General features: G+C 43.3%; 1 protein-coding gene and 1 long non-coding RNA gene across 4 annotated transcripts in view; one reads left to right on the top strand and one right to left on the bottom strand.

The window, feature by feature from the left end:
• Positions 1–2224: 2224 nt before the first annotated feature.
• The window catches only part of LOC140632416 (uncharacterized), a 31089-nt gene continuing 17151 nt past the window's right edge, over positions 2225–16162 (bottom strand). Inside the window, exons 3-4 of one of the 3 annotated variants that reach the window (XR_012029965.1) lie at positions 8736–8827; positions 2503–4790 (exon numbers count right to left, since the gene is read on the bottom strand). This is a non-coding gene — a long non-coding RNA (uncharacterized lncRNA). Of the gene's footprint in view, positions 2472–2502; positions 4791–8735; positions 8828–16162 lie in introns of those variants that run through there. The other 2 variants (XR_012029963.1, XR_012029964.1) reach the window with 2 other exon arrangements.
• Positions 4614–16162, top strand: part of LARP1 (La ribonucleoprotein 1, translational regulator) — an 84573-nt gene continuing 73024 nt past the window's right edge. The window contains exon 1 of the mRNA XM_072824404.1: positions 4614–4635. The gene's annotated coding sequence lies outside the window, so the exon portion shown is untranslated. The remainder of the gene's footprint in view (positions 4636–16162) is intronic.

Below are 16162 nucleotides of genomic sequence, written 5' to 3'. Positions count from 1 at the left end.
CCAGAAATTATCCATTTTGGTTGTTTTCTATTTTTCCTATTTAAAAAATGCTTCTATATGTCACTTAATGGATTAAAGTTTCTCTTGAGTATAGATCTGGATGGGGAATTTTTGGATCATGAGGCATACACAAATCACTATCAAAAATTGTAGGAATTTACATCCCCACCAGCTGTGAGATTTACATTTTCCCTATATCCTTTACAAACTTCGAGTTTGTCAGATTTTTAAAATTTTGTCAGTTGGTTGAGTGTGAAATGGTATAAATATATTTTAACTTTTCAGAGTGGAAATTTTCAAGTATTTACAAAATAACAGAGAGAATAGAGTAATGAATTTCTCTGTACCTGTCTGTCATCCACCATCCAACCCCTCTCCAATTTTGTTTCCTTTAGATTTCACCACTCATTATTTTTAACCAAATCTGAGATATCATTCCATTTCATTTCTAAATATTTCAGCAAATGTCTCTGAAAGATAAGGACTCCTCCTTTTAAACACAACCACAGGGCAGCCTAGGTGGCTCAGCGGTTTAGCACTGCCTTCGGCCCAGGGAGTGATCCTGGAGACCCGGGATCGAGTCCCATGTCGGACTTCCTGCATGGAGCCTGCTTCTCCCTCTGCCTGGGTCTCTGCCTCTCTCTCTCTGTCTCTCATGAATAAATAAATAAAATCTTAAAAAAAAAAATATCCTCAACTTAAAAAAAAAACACAACCACAATGTATCATCAAATATCTCCAAATCTCAACAATAATTCCTTCATATTATCAAATACTCAGGTCACTGTTCACATTTACCCAATTATCCCATAATTTTTTTAAATAACTGCTTGAATTAAGGGGCGACTGGGTGGTTTAGTCAGCTAAGCGCCTTTGGCTCAGGTCATATCAGGGTCCTAGAATTGAGCCCCGCGTCGGGCCCCCTGTGCAGTAGGGAGTCTGCTTCTGCCTCTGCCTCTGCCTCTGCCACTCACTTGTGCTCTCTCTCTCTTTCTCTCTCAAATAAATAAAAACAATCTTAAAAAAATAATTGCTTCAATTAAGATTCAAATAAGGTCCATACAATGTGATTGGCTAATATTTCTTAAGTTTCTTTTAATCTAGAGGTACCTCCCTCTCTGTTTTTAATATCTTGACATTCATTTGTTAAAGAAATCGGGTTGATTTTCCTATTAGACTTTCCCCCAGTTTGGGTTTTGCTTATTGTGTCTCCATGGTGTCATTTCATGTGTTCCACAGTCCCTGTGTTTCCTATAAACTGGTAGTGGGGTCAAGAACAGGGGTTGGCAAACTATGGTCCATGGACCAAATCTAGCATCTACCCTTGTGAACAGGATTTTGTTGGAACACAGCTCCATTCATTTGTTTAGCTATTGTTCACGGCTGCCTTTTGTGCTCTAACAGCAAAGTAGTTGCCGCAGAGGTCAAACACTGTAGCCTATAAAAGCTTGCCCATTGGAGACAAAGTTTGCCAACACCTACTCCAAAGGCTTGATCAGACTCCTGCTTGATTCTTGGGGCATGATTTCTCCATAGGATGTGGTGATTCATTCTACCAAGGGGCCCATTATGTCTACTTGTTTCTCTCTCTCTCTTATTTTTAAGATTTTATTTATTTATTCATGAGTGACACAGAAAGAGAGGCAGAGACATAGGCAGAGGGAGAAGCAGGCTCCACACAAGTAGCCCAATGTGGGACTTGATCCCAGAACTCTGGGACCATGCCCCAAGCCTACGGCAGATGCTCAACTGCTGAGCCACTCAGGTATCCCCACTTTTTTTTTTTTTTTTAAGATTTTATTTATTTATTCATGAGAGACACACAGAGAGAGGCAGAGACATAGAAGAAGAAGCAGACTCCCTGCAGGGAGCCCGATGTAGTACTTGATCCCATGACCCTGAGATCATGCCAAAGGCAGATGCCCAACCACTGAGCAACCCCAACACCCTTGTTTCTCTTTTTGTATTATCAGTTAGATCAACTAATCCATAAGGAGTTGCAAAATGGTGATATTCCAGTTAATCCTTCTTCATTCCTGTTTCATTTTATTTGTTGGAAAGCTTACATAAAAAGCACCTTCCTTTCATCTATTCTGGTTGCCTCAGGCACAGTTCGTACAGGAAAGACAGAATAAATGTTTGTCTCCCTTTATTTACCACTTTTCAAAATAATGAGTTGATTTCCTACTATCTTTCAAAGATGATCACTGAAGTTTTTTATTTTAAAAAAATCATTATGAATTCATGGATTTAAATATGTTTAATGTTACCTATTCATTGCAGTTATTTTCTTGACTGATGCTGAAATCATCTGGCCTTTGGCAAATAAGAGTCTCTTCAGGTTGTTTCCTGAGCCCCTTTGCCATGACTCTGGTTTCCTTCGTTTGTGGCATTAAAAGTCCATGTACATGTTGTACATTTTCCACTCCAGAGCTGGAATCAGCTATTTATTTTGTGAGGAGCCTGGGATCCTTTAAATGTAAAATCATATTTTGAGACTATAGTCTGGACCCTAAAGGTGCTCATTCAAGTGTTGATTGTTATTTCTAGACCTGACAACAATAGGCAGAGCCAGGGAATATGGTGTTTGTTTTCAGATCAGCTGCATCAAAAATTCACACTGGAACTTCTGACTTAAATCCAGGATTATAAAATTTTTACTTAACCCCTTTTGTCTTTCATTTGTATTTCCTTTCTCTCACATTAAAAGTCCTGGTTCCCAATACCACCACCATGAAATTCACTTGCTTTACCCTACACTACTTACCAACAGTTTCAGAATAACAATCCCAGTGTTACCATCAACAACATGATGACTGACAACAGAGAGCCCTTTTAAAAAATCAGAGTAAAAATTCTGAAAATGACAGTGGAAAGGAATTGAACAGGAAAGGTCTGTACTGACCTTATGTCACAATAGGGCAGTTTACATTGCTGCTGCTTTTTTTTAGCACTATATTCTGTTGGTCAGGATTTGGTTCTTCAATGTAGGAAACTCCTAAAATCATAGCCCCTGCCCTTTGGGAATTTACACATGTCTACAGAGTGGAAGAAACATGAGGTCAAAGCAGTGTAGGCTCGTACAATGATTGTTTTATTGGTAACTCAAGTGCTGATGAACTCCAGACTTCAGTTTCCCTCCATAATGAATGAGGATAAAGAAAGGAAAGAGAAATTTGCAAGAGGGGATCTTGGGCAAGCCATTGCTCTGAATCATTTCCTTATCTATTAAAAAGGAGTACAAGGATTGGACTATATTCTAGCCACAGGCAGCTTTCTTTCTATTCTCCAAATACCCCTACCTCAGGGCCTTTGCACTTATAGTTCTCCGTTCCTGGAAGATTCTTGCTCCAGCTCCTCTAATGACTGGTTTTTCTAATGGCTGGTTATTCAAGCCTCAGCTTCAATATCACCTCATCAGAGAGGGCCTTAGCGACCACATAATCTAAACTAGCCCCCCCCCCCCATGACTTTATCATATCAGCCTATTTCATTTCTTCAGGGTACTTTTACCTATCTAATCTGTTTACTTATGTCTGTCTTTCCTCTTTCTAGAATGCAAACTCAATAAGGTCCTTGACTTTCCTGTTCACCGATGTAGCCCTAGGATTTAAAATAGGTGTGGCACATAATAGTTGCTGAATAACAATGCCTGCAGAATGAAGCAATGGCTGCTAGATGCATGGATGAGCTAGATCATCTCCTAAGTCCTTTTTAGCTCTAAGTCTATGATACACTCAACAAACTGAGTGTAGACTCACCTACAAGCAAGACTGTACCATCTTACAGATATGGAAACTGAGGCAGTGAGTGGCTTGTCAAAGGCCTTATAGAGAGGGAGGTGATTTGGTCCAGGAGCAGTGGGTGGAAGTCAAAAGCAGGAGACTCAGGTTTGAATCCTCACACCGTCCTACTCTGTCAACCTTCCTTCCAAGAGCTGCGTGAGTTGGACATTTCATATCTCCAAGGACAGTTCTCCATGGACAGAGAAGACATACAAATAACTCTGGTCTAGGGTTATGTAGAGATAGTGAAGCTTTGTGAACTGAGAGGCATTAGGCAGTCTGCAGAATGTTTGCCCTTTCTCTCCCTCCAGCTGGTCCTGTGGTTGAGGTGGGGATAAGGAAGGAAGCCCAGGAAGGAAGGGCTGTCTGTGAAGGAAGGGAGAGCCAGCTGGTCGCCACGGTTTTGTTTTCTCACCTGAGTCCCCAGCCCTCCCCTAGCCTGGCTTTTCTCACCTGCTCAGGTAAAGAGGTAGGGGGAGCCTTGCTCAGCCAATGAACTGTAGTCATTCTCTTAAAGGCACCCAGCAGCTGGCAGGAAAACCAGCCATGCCACCTGGAGAGCTCCCCAGTGGGGGCCAGAGGCAGCTGTTCAAGCTAGATGAAATTAAGCCCTCCGTGGCCACTTCGTGACCCCAGGGCCTGGTCATTTTATGTCCTGGAGGTTGCTTTCTTCAGAGGCCTCTTTCACCTTGCCCAGAGCTGGCTTTCCAGGACAGCTCCCATGCCTAGCTGCCCTGGCAGACGCCCAGGGAGGAAAGACAGCGTGGCCTTGGCAACTGCCCGCCAGGAAGGAGCCCACAGGTGCAAGGGAGAAGCCATTTCCCTGTCCTGACCCTTTTCAGCAGCCCTGGTGAGTACTGACAATCTGGGTTTCTTGAAGCTCAGCAAAGCAGGGTCTGGTCGAAAGATGCTTCTCCTGAGGGGCAGAAACTTTGGGTGCTGGTTTCAGCTCCGCTGTGTGACCTTGACAAGTCACTGCAGCTTTCTGAGCCTCATGTTCTCCATCTGGGAAAATGAGTTTAAATTTCCATGTCAGCTTTCTCCTTCTCTTATTTTTCCATCACACCCCTTGTTTTGAAAGATTTTTGTCTGCCGAGCTGTACCTGTTACATGTCATTAACTGGTTTTCCCCTTCTTTGTGAATTGGGACCCCATAATAGCCAATCATTGTTTTCTGGTCAGCAGGAACGAACTGCCATGAAACATCAAGCTGATGTAAGTTAAACCAAAAGTAAAGAAATGTGCTGTTTTAAGCAGCCTGTGCGAGCTTATCTAGAGTCAATATTTGCTTTTCATTTGGTCTTTTGAAATATGAGAAATAGGGCAATTTTCAGAGGATGGGGATCCTAGGTGGGAGCCCCTAGATCTAGCTTGCATGGATCATGAGCATACCAGGCAGAAATACCGCCTTCACACCCTAGGCCTGGCTTGGGTCTCTACAATACATAGGTTGCATTCTCTCTCTCTCTCTCTCTTTTTTTTTTTTTTTGTAAGATTTTATTTACTTATTCATGAGAGACAGAGAGAGAGGCAGAGACATAGAGGGAGAAACAGACTCCTCACAGGGAGCCTAATGTGGGACTCCATCCCAGGACCCCGGGATCACACCCTGAGCTGAATGCAAATGCTCAACTGCTGAGCTTACCGAGGTGTCTCATGGGCTGCATTCTTGAAAGTGGGATCCTGTGACCTGAAAACTTCCTATTTGGGGCTAGACTGCTCCTTGAAGACCTCACACTGGGTTCATCCGCTGCTCTGCCTGAGGTTAGACAACCCTGGATGGGGGAAACTGAGAGGTCCCTCAGTCTTCCACCATGGGTTGACCAGTGGGGTGATGGAAACAGGTGCACGTGAGCACAGGGTTTGGAGTCCAGGAGCATATGGCAGACACAGCTTGTGCTGGGAATCAGGGCACAGGACTAATCTGCATTGACTAGCTCTGTAACCTCAGGCAAATTGCCTAACCTCTTTGAACCTCAGTTTTCCCAGCTGTAAAATGGGGATTATAATCTTGGCAATGCTTGCTTCCCCAGATTATTCTTAGGGCCAAATAAAATAGTGTACATCTTGGAAGCTCAGAGTCCACAGATTTTAAAATGCTTCCCAAATTCAAAGATGGAAACAAAAAACCCCACAGACATGCATCTTAGAATTGACAAAATAGAGTAATGGCTGTTTTATAAAATGTGACCTCCTTGATAAAGAATTATTCTAAAAAAAAAAAAGAATTATTCTAATTGTGATGGGATTATGGTTGCTCATTAAGTTCTCTTCCTTTTTTTTACAATACCATTTATTGGGACTTTTTTGAAATACAGACTCATATAAACAAAAAGCAGGGGAAACAGCTCACTGAGTCATGGTATTTTCTAATGGAACTGAAACCCAGGCTGGGAATGTGGCCCTCATGTATGAGACAGTATAATATGTGGCTGGCATCAGACAACCTTGAGTTCAAACACAGACTTTGAGACCTCCTGGTGACCTTGGGTGTAAGTCACTTTTCTCTGCTTCAATGTCTTCTAAATTCTAAAATGAGGTGGGAGTGGAGAAATAGCAAAAGTGTTGGCTGGCTAAGTGGTAGTGGTGGTGTTGTTAAGTTGGGGTTCAGCTTAGGGCAGGGACTCAGAACCCACATACTTGTTCTATTAGAGGAGCCCCAATCAGGAGGGCACCTGATCCTTAGAGTGGATTGGATAAACTGATTCAGAGCTAGACATTTCGGTCTGTCTCCCCATCCATAAAATGGAGTCCCTCATAGCCCTGCCATCATCTGGGGTGGCAAGAGACTTCTGGAGACAATGGATGAGCAGGTCTTTGGAACCTGTCCATTCCCCTGAATCCAGAGGGCTGTTTTTGCTTCTTGCTTCGGGGGTCTGGTCAAGATCCCAAGCCCCTTCTATTCAGTCATTTAAGCTTCTTTATCCTGTCCCTTCTCCCATTGCTCCCTGCTAAGCAAATCAGTCTCAAGGACTGCTGGTTCAAGGGTCTTGGTGGTACCTCCTTTCCCAGAATGAGTGGAGTGAGAGCTAGAATGGAAGTTTCCCGGGAATGGGAAAGGCAGCCCTTCTTGCCTAGGCTTTGGGCAGATGGTAGGCAAAAGCATGTGTGTGCATGTGTGTTTGAGCACATGAGCTAACAAAATTCAAGTTGAAAAATTCTAATGCTGTGAAGGCTCCCAATAGGTCACGTTAGCCAACCCCCTGCAGTGTGCAGGCCTCTCTTCTAAACAACATGAGAAGGTTGTGGCTGCACCCCAGGGAAGTCTCTTAAACATCCTTCCTAGGTAACCAAACTTGGCATCTCCAAATCCTCCCAAGGGGGGGTATGCAAGCTATGTGTGAGCATGTTTGAGGGCCTTGCGTGTCTACGTTAGAGTTCTACAGACACTGAGCACTGATACCTCGCAGGAAAATAAGCTTGAGGTGGATGGACTGGGGTGCCTTGGGGTGGGTGTTCATCAGACCGCTGTGAAGTTCAGAGGCACTTTGCGGGGAGGGGCTACATCTACGGAGCACCTACGATGAGCAAATGATTGTGCTGTTTTCATTACTTTGCTTAATCTGGACAGTAGTCCATTTTAGTGTTCAATTCCCATTTTACAGATGAAAACTCCAAGGCTCAGAGAGGTTACAGATCTTGGGTGAGACTGCTTAACTAACAAATGGCAGAAGCATGATTCAGATCTTTGTACAGCTGAATTCACAGCAGGGGCTTTTACTTGTTCTACTAGAGGTTGCAAATCAGACCAAATACTAAAGTCCCCAGATCCAATTTGTTTGGTCTACACAGTGTTTTGTTTTGTTTTAACCTATTAAAATTTAGATGTCAGCATTTGAAAATGGGGCTGCTTAATATAAAAATCTCAATTCTGACTTCTCTTTAAAAATCAGGAGAACGTGGCAGGATAAGTTCACACCCTCCCATGCCAACCATCAACTTAAACTGATAATCAGCTGCTGCCTTTAAACAGAACATGTGACCTCTAGTTGGCCACAGTTCCCATCACTCCCTACTATCTACCCAACACACTCTAATTTGTGATACCAGCCTGGTCACACAGGTCTATAGAGACCCAGACCTTGGTCCTAGCACTTGTACTGACTGTGACCTTAAGTAAGTTACAACACTTGTCTGGGCTTTAGCTGTCCCCTGGGATAGTTAATGCTCTGAAATAACTTTCTAAGTAGTTTTTTTGTGCTGTTTGGGAGAGAAACCATTAGTCTCTAGCATATCCACGTCTTGACCACCTGGCTGTGCATGATATACATCCATGTAAATTACACTAGGAGTGGTTGGTGTTATTCACTCTTTGTTACCATCATTCTGTTGCACCGCATGTCTGATGTCTTTTGTGACATGAGCCATTTGGGAACAGGTAGGGCCTGGCGGCACTGATTCTGGAATGATGCCCATTCCAAACATTGCTTGGAGTTCGACTTCCATCTGCCTCTGCTCATCTGTTCTGGGAAGCCTGATTGAGATTTCAACATCTCAATGTCCTATTCTGACCTCATTTTTGCTATAGAGTGTACAAGAGAAAATCTACAGCCCAGCTAAGAATGTTCTCTCTTTCTTTCCTATACACATGCACACACCTATGAGTGAGAAATAGCCATGCTTTAGAAGTCTGCACTTCTATCTAGGGTCTTTTTTGAGTTCCTGGGGTCAGATCTTTAGAGGCATGGATGGACTAGTACAGATGCAAATGTGTAGATCATCTAATCCAACAATAGCAGAAACATTTCACTTCATTTGCTAATTCCTATCAACTGGTAGTGTTGAAAAGGCTTCTGAAGCTACCTATGAGCATGGAATGATCATACGCTAAGAGCTATCAGCAATGTCTACTGTGCGCATGGCAAGGGCTTGTAGCAGGGCTTACACCAGCAATTATACGGACATGGAAACTGCCTGGGGAAGGGAAGTGACTTGCCCAAAGTAACTCACCAAGGCAAGGAAGAGTCAGATCCAGAAGCAGGGTCTCTTTCCAACGTGAGGCCATTGTTTCCACTATATTAGCTCAGAGAAGAAAATTGAGACTGGGCAGAGAAATGAGAAACAAGACTAGGACCTCCAAGTCCTGGCTCCCCCAGAAGCCTGGCTGGGGTTGTGGCTGAGGAATTCAGTTCTGTCCCACTAGACTGAGCCCTGCCAGCCGGCCTGTTGGCTTCTGCTCCACTTCTCAGAGTCCCTTTGCTCCTGCCCCACTTTCCTGTCTCATTTTCCTCAGGCTCAGAGTGTGCACATCGGAGCATGAGGCCTCCGGGGATCCTAGGTCCTACATGCCCTCTTTTGGCAGGACCTTCAACAAGCTCCCAGCCCCCTCTGTTCTGGAAGAGAAGTCCTAGGACGGGGGCTTGTAACCTACTGATGCCATGGACTCTGCTGGCAATCTGTAAAGCCAGAGGACCCCTCTTCAGAATGTTTTTAATTTATTATTTTTTAATTTATTTTTTATCAGTGTTCAATTTGCTAACATATAGAATAACACCCAGTGTTCATCCTATCAAGTGCCCCCCTCAGTGCCTGTCACCCAGTCACCCCGACTCCCCGCCCACCTCCCTTTCTACCACCCCTTGTTCATTTCCCAGAGTTAGGTGTCTCTCATGTTTTGTCACCCTCACTGATATTTTCACTCATTTTCTCTCCTTTCCCCTTTATTCCCTTTCACTATTTTTTACATTCCCCAAATGAATGGGACCATATAATATTTGTCCTTCTCCGATTGACCTATTTCACTCAGCATAATACCCTCCAGTTCCATCCATGTTGAAGCAAATGGTGGGTATTTGTCATTTCTAATGGCTGAGTAATATTCAGAATGTTTTTAAATGTATAAAACAAAATACATAAGAAAATGAATCATAACAAAATATAGTTATCATGATATTTTTTACATGGTGTGGCATCCTAATATATAATTCTTTATTAATAATTAAAAAATGAGATCTGGCAGCAGATATAATAACTATTGTCATTTTAAAGTGATAAACATAAATGACATTATGACCACTAGAATGTGACACGAAAATATCTCATTTCTCTTAGTGACACAGTCACAGGAACTGTCAATATTACTGTGGTCACTGCTGACATTGGTAATGGAACAAAGTATTTAACTTGAGTTAGAGGTGAAAATAGAGATAGAATTTTTCCTTCCAAATTCAGAGAATTCTACTTGTGGACCCGGTGGAGAATCCCTCACTCGAGGATCCTTAAGGAGGAGTCCTCCAGTCCAGCAGCTTACAAACTGTGGGCCATGGAACCCTGCAGATTCTGAAAGGCTGCCGGATGCAGAGGGGGGTGGGGTGAGGGGGAGGCAGTCAAGACAACCAGCCAACCAGATAACCACGTCTGCCTTGGCCTGAGCAGGTTCTTTTTTATTTGAGTTCACGTTAGTGATTCATAAGATTCCTTTGTAAAAAAGAGGATCACCTGTTTGTGTCTGAATGTCAAGAACCTTCACTTGGCCCCACCCATGTCTTCCTAGGACAAGGAGCAAAGCTGGAGCAGGGGCATGAATGTAGCTAGAGGCCTACTGCCCTTTGGTGGCAGGCTGGGGGCTGTGGAATCCCGAGGAGGCGATGGGGAGCAGCTGGGTGGGAGCAAACTTCCCACCACCTCTGCCTGCCAGTCAGTTTAGGGAAGCCATTTCTATGGCCAGGTGTGGGGCCAAGAGTCAGGAGGCCTGAATTTGAGGTTCTAATTGTGTCACTACCTTAAGCTTCTTGTTGCAAAACAGACCCGTGTTCAGAGGACCAAATGAGAAAACATCTTAAGCAGCATAAAAAGCTACTGGAGGTATTTTAGTGTATCTATCTCTAAGCCTGAGACTCATTACTCTACTCTTCCTTGAGGTCTTGTCCCCCATACTAACAAAGCAGATAGTCCCTCTGACCCATGGCGGTGTAACCCCAGCTGGCACGTGACACAGTCAGATTTGTGGTTGAACCGCCAATCGGTCAATCACCCAGCCTGCCAAATGACCTCCTCAGTTCCTCCTATTTTTGTCCCTACTGCCATGTCATGGTCTCTGGCCTGACTTTTCTAACAGTTCCCTGTCTCTCTCTCTTTCTGCTCCAGTCTACCTTCCATAGAGCTCAAGCACTTTGTGATCCTAAGTTTTGTTCATGTCCTTCTGCTTCAAGGCCCATGGTGTCTCTGCCCTACACACCAGGCCAACTCCAGCCTCTGGAGCGTCACGGCCCAGGTTCCTCAGGATCTGCCTTCAGCCTCTCCACACTCTCCCTCCCTCTTGCAGGGAGGCTGCTGCACTCCTGCTGCTGGAGTCTTCCCTGCCTTTACCATGAGCCCAGATCATACTATAAGCCCGAGAGCTGTGGGAAGAAGAGATGAAATTAGGAATGCCTCTCTCCCAGAGGCTGGTCTGGGGGGCAGGAGTAAGCTGAATGTGTAGAGGACTCAGAGGAGTTCTGTTGATGGGGGCATGGGGCAAGTTTGGCTCTGCCCTCTGTCAAGACTTCGCAGGGGTTAATTTCAAAGACTAGCCAGCCAGTAAACTGTGAGGAGAGCTGGGAGCATCTGCACAGTTGGAGAGTCTACTATTTGCTACACTTATCTGAATCAGAGGCAGGAACCAGGTCACCAGGAAAAGAATACTGCTGTGTGATGGGGGAATTCATAGAATCCTGGATTCTTAGAATGTCAGTGCCAAAAGGGACCGTGTAGATCTTTCCTCTAGTCTAATTCTTTTCTGCTTCAGATGGAAAAGTAAAGTACAGAAAAGAGTAATGGCTTGTCCAAAGTCACATGAGTTTGAGGCAGAGGCTGGACAGGAGCCGACATCTGATTTCTTCCCAATCTCCATGTTCTTGGCTCTGGCCTCTGGACTCCAAACGGAAGACTGAATAACTGGTCCAGGACTGATTTACCAACAATGGGTTAATGTGTCACTTCTGGGCAGTGCAACACTGGCCCTTATGTGGGGTTGTCAACATCTTAACCCAAAGAGCCCCAGCCAGGGGACAGTGACAGGTTATAAGTATGCTGAAACATAGAGCCCTCAGGTGGAGGGGCCAGGTGGAACCTAGGGCAGCCTGAGCCCCCAAATCTGATGAGACTGGCACATGCAGGCTTCAAACAGCTTCATTGGGATAGCCCAGGTAGTATTCAAATATTATCATGTATTTAAAAAAAAAACAAATATTATCATGTATTGTGATAGGAAAAGTTGGGAAATAATGCTTTAACCCCTGAGCAGGAGAAATTTTAGGGGTGGTGTGGGCAAATGGTGGAGAAAGGGAGAGTCTGAAGACAAAGGTTCTAGTTCTAACTTCTACTATTTCCTTCTGACTTATATATTCTGGGGGAAAAATAACAGGAGAAATAAAATGAGAGCTATTATTTATTGGGCTCATTCAAACAGTTCTATAGGTAGGTACTACTATCAACTCCATTATACAGATGAGGAAACTGAGTAAGAAAAGTTAAGGGATTTAACTAAGATCCCACAATTAGGAAATGATGAAGCTAAGATTTGAACGCCATCTGTGTTTTCTGTTTTTTGTTTTGTTTTTGTTTTTGTTTTTTGTTTTTTGTTTTTTCTGGATTCTGTGCTCTTAACCACTCTGCCATAAGGACGTGTTTGGGGGCCAGTGGAAGAGAAAGGTTTGGAGTCTTTCAGCCCTGCCACCCTAGTATCTGGGCTGCTGATTCTCCATCTACCCAGACCACCAGGCTTCAGAGGGGCCTGCATCAGGAGGGAAGCAGGCAGTAAGGTCCTGATGACCCCCAAGAAGCAAAGACTATTCCTTCTACTCCAGCCTTCATTGGTTTGAGACTGTCATCCGGTTCTGGGGTGGGTATTTTGCATGAGGAGAACCATGAGCCTCCAGGGAGTAGAGCCCCCAGCCTCAGGGGAGGGGAAGTGGCAAGATATAATTGGTTGCTGCACGACCTGTGAAACTCATAGGAATGAGGCACTTGTTACCATTCTGATCCTCTCTTAAAGAATAATTCCTATTTACAGATAGGGTGACTCTGCCAAGTACTTTATACACGTTGGCCCACTTTAGTCTTCACAACAACACTATCTTGAGTAGCTCCTATTAATATTTCCACTTTACCAGAAGAGGAATCTAAAGCTCCAAGAGTTCATGTAACCTGTCCAAGGCCACACAGTTAGTAAGTGACAGAACCGAGATTTAAACTCAGATCTGGGGAACCCTGGGTGGCGCAGCGGTTTGGCGCCTGCCTTTGGCCCAGGGCGCGATCCTGGAGACCCGGGATCGAATCCCACGTCAGGCTCCCGGTGCATGGAGCCTGCTTCTCCCTCTGCCTGTGTCTCTGCCTCTCTCTCTCGCTCTCTCTCTCTGTGTGACTATCATAAATAAATAATAAAAAAAAATTTAAAAAAATTAAAAAAAATAAACTCAGATCTGCTTGACACCCAAGCCCATGATGTTCTTGACCATTACATCACAGTACAATCTGGCAGAGTAAGGGAAAGCACCGTTTTGGTTCTGTATACCAGACCCAGGTAGGCCACTCACTTCTTAATAGACCTTAGTCATGGAACCTTTGGGCAGGTCTTCTCTGGGCCCAATATCTAGGACTATAGAAAAGCCATTTCTTTTGTCTGCAGTTTAAAATTATTAAAGTAAAGGCAATTTATAAACTGTTATTCATTTTTTTCAAATGGTATCCATTAAGAATTTAAAGAAAGGGAGTCTCTGGCACTACAGAGAGGAGTAAGGCTGGTTTCTGCCCACTTAAAAAATATAGCATAAATGTTAGATGAGCAAAGGTTTTATATTCCCAATAATTATGGAATAGCTTGTTGAACACCAACCCTCCCACTGAGACTTGTCCAATGAGCTGAAAATAACTGTGTGTGTGTGTGTGTGTGTGTGTGTGTGTTGTGTGTGAAAGCATTAGAGAGCTACCAAAGCAACAAGAACCTGAGGGTTCAAGATTCCAGAGATAAGAGAAATGCAGAGAGGTAAGGTCCATATTCAGCTGCCAGTTTGCCCTTCAAGGAATATGCTGTTTCTCAAAAGATGACTAAGAAGCTGAGCAGAAGCTGAGTATCTGAAGGTGTTATGAAGCTGAGATATAAAAGATGGATTTCAGGGTCCACCAAGTAGGAGTATCCCTAATAAACACCCCAAGCTTTCAAATGGAACCCCTAGAGGGTTCTACCCTAGGAGTAGAGGTGACTCAGAAATAGACCAGCTCCACAAAACTGAAGATTAGCATATAATCAATTCAATCCCTTATAAGACTCTTGCTTGAAAAAAAAAAAAAAAAAAAAAGACTCTTGCTTGCCTAAAGTAGAAGTAAAAATTTCTCTGAAGGAAGATAATACCATTTAGGGTATCAACTTTTCATATAATTCTTTTCATATACAATATCTAGCATTCAATAAAAATTTCAAAAAATCTCAGTAGGCAGACCAAATGGCTGAAAACCAAGAGAAAAAATAGACAATAGAAATAGGTCCCCAGAAGATCCATATATTAGTACTGTAAGATATGGACTCTCTTTTTTTTTAAGATATGAACTTTAAAACATGATTTTTATAGTCAAGAAATTAATTGACAAGGGGTACCTGTGGCTCAGTCAGTTAAGCGTGGGCTTAGGTCATGATCCTGGAGTCCTGGGATTGAGCCCTGCATTGGGCTCCCTGCTCAGCAGGGAGTCTGCTTCTCCCTCTGACCATCCTTCCTCTTGTTCTCTCTGTCTCTCTCTCTTTCTCTAAAAAATAAAATATTTTTTTAAAAAAGAAAGAAATTGATTGACAAGATGGTGAATTTCAGAAGAGAACTAGAATCTACCAAGGAAAATCAAATGAAAATTCTGAGCCCAGGGGATCCCTGGGTGGCTCAGCGGTTTGGCGTCTGCCTTTGGCCCAGGGCACGATCCTGGAGTCCCAGGATCAAGTCCTGCATTGGGCTCCCAGCATGGAGCCTGCTTCTCCTTCCTTCTGTGTCTCTGCCTCTCTCTTTCTCTCTCGATATCTATCATGAATAAATAAATAAATAAATCTTAAAAAAAAAAAGAAAAAAGAAAATTCTGAGCCTGAAATACAAAACTGAAATTAAAAAGTCAATAGATAGAAAAAAAAAAGAAGTCAATAGATGCATATAACAGTACAGCATATTAGCACAGCTGAAGATAAAATTAGTGAAGGACAGGCAATAGAAAGTACCCAGACTACAGCACATATAATAAAGAAGAGAGTCATATGGAACATGGTGAAAATGTCTAAATATGTATAATTGAAGTCCCAAGAGAGACTTGCAGCAAAGGGGTGGGTTAGAGAAAAAGGAAGAGGAAGGAAGGAAGAGGAGATGGGGAGGAAGAGAGGAGAAGAGACTCAGAGAAATGAAATGATCCTGGAAGCAATATTGTAATGATAGTCAATAATTTCCAAAGCCCAATGAAAGACCCCAAGCCACAGATTTAAGAATCACTTTAAACTCCATGCAGAATAAATAAAGAAAAAACTGAACTAGGACCTATATGGTATAACTGCTGAAAACCAGAGATAAGGGGTAAATCTTGAAGGCAGCAACAATGAAACTAACAGATTCTCCACAGAAATAATGAAGGCCCAGAAGGCATTGGAACAATATTTTCAAAGCGATGAATGAAAACAGATATTGTGTGAGCATAGATGAATAGTTCTCAAGTTTTATTATGGGTATGAATCACCTAGGCTGGGATAGGAAGAGGAAGAATGTTAAAATTTTAGACTCCCAAATCCCACCCCAGATATTTGGATTTAGCAGCTCTGGAGTAGGGTCAAGGAATAGACTTTCAAGAAGTATTCTGCTGTTTCTGATGCTCTGGGACTGTGGGAGGTTGTTCGCAATGATGGCTGCAACATTCCCACCAGTCCTGTGCCCATGCCCATCTGCAATGTGACTTTGCCACTTTTCCAATCAAGAGATAGAGTTTATTTTTTCTCCTTTTGAATCTGTGCTTACTCAATGGCTTATTTTGACTGATAGATATCAGTTAACATGATGTTATGGTGCATCTGAGCCTTGGCCTCAAGAAGCCTTACATTTTCAGCATTCATGTTTTGGGACACAGCTGCCATGTTAAAAAAAACCTCAAGGTTATCTTGCTGGAGACATTTGGAGAGAAAGGCACAGTCAATATCCAGCACCAACAACCAGACAGATGCGTGAGACATAGGTCTAACCAGGGGAGAGAAACCATATAGTACTTTGAACAGGAAAAGTTTAATATAAAGAATTATCAATTATAATGGGGGGTTGAAGTAACAAGGGACTGACTAATAAGAAGTAAAGAGAACTCTGAAGAATACAAGAATAGCAAATAGAAGGAGCAACCATTAGGGTGGACATAGAGCACCTGAAGTAGAGCCCCCACCCCCCACACCC

The sequence above is a fragment of the Canis lupus genome, chromosome 4 (genome assembly GCF_048164855.1).
Source record: "Canis lupus baileyi chromosome 4, mCanLup2.hap1, whole genome shotgun sequence".
Classification (NCBI taxonomy): domain Eukaryota; kingdom Metazoa; phylum Chordata; class Mammalia; order Carnivora; family Canidae; genus Canis; species Canis lupus.
Note: the sequence above shows the minus strand (reverse complement) of the source record. Positions and strands in the feature narration are given on the sequence as shown.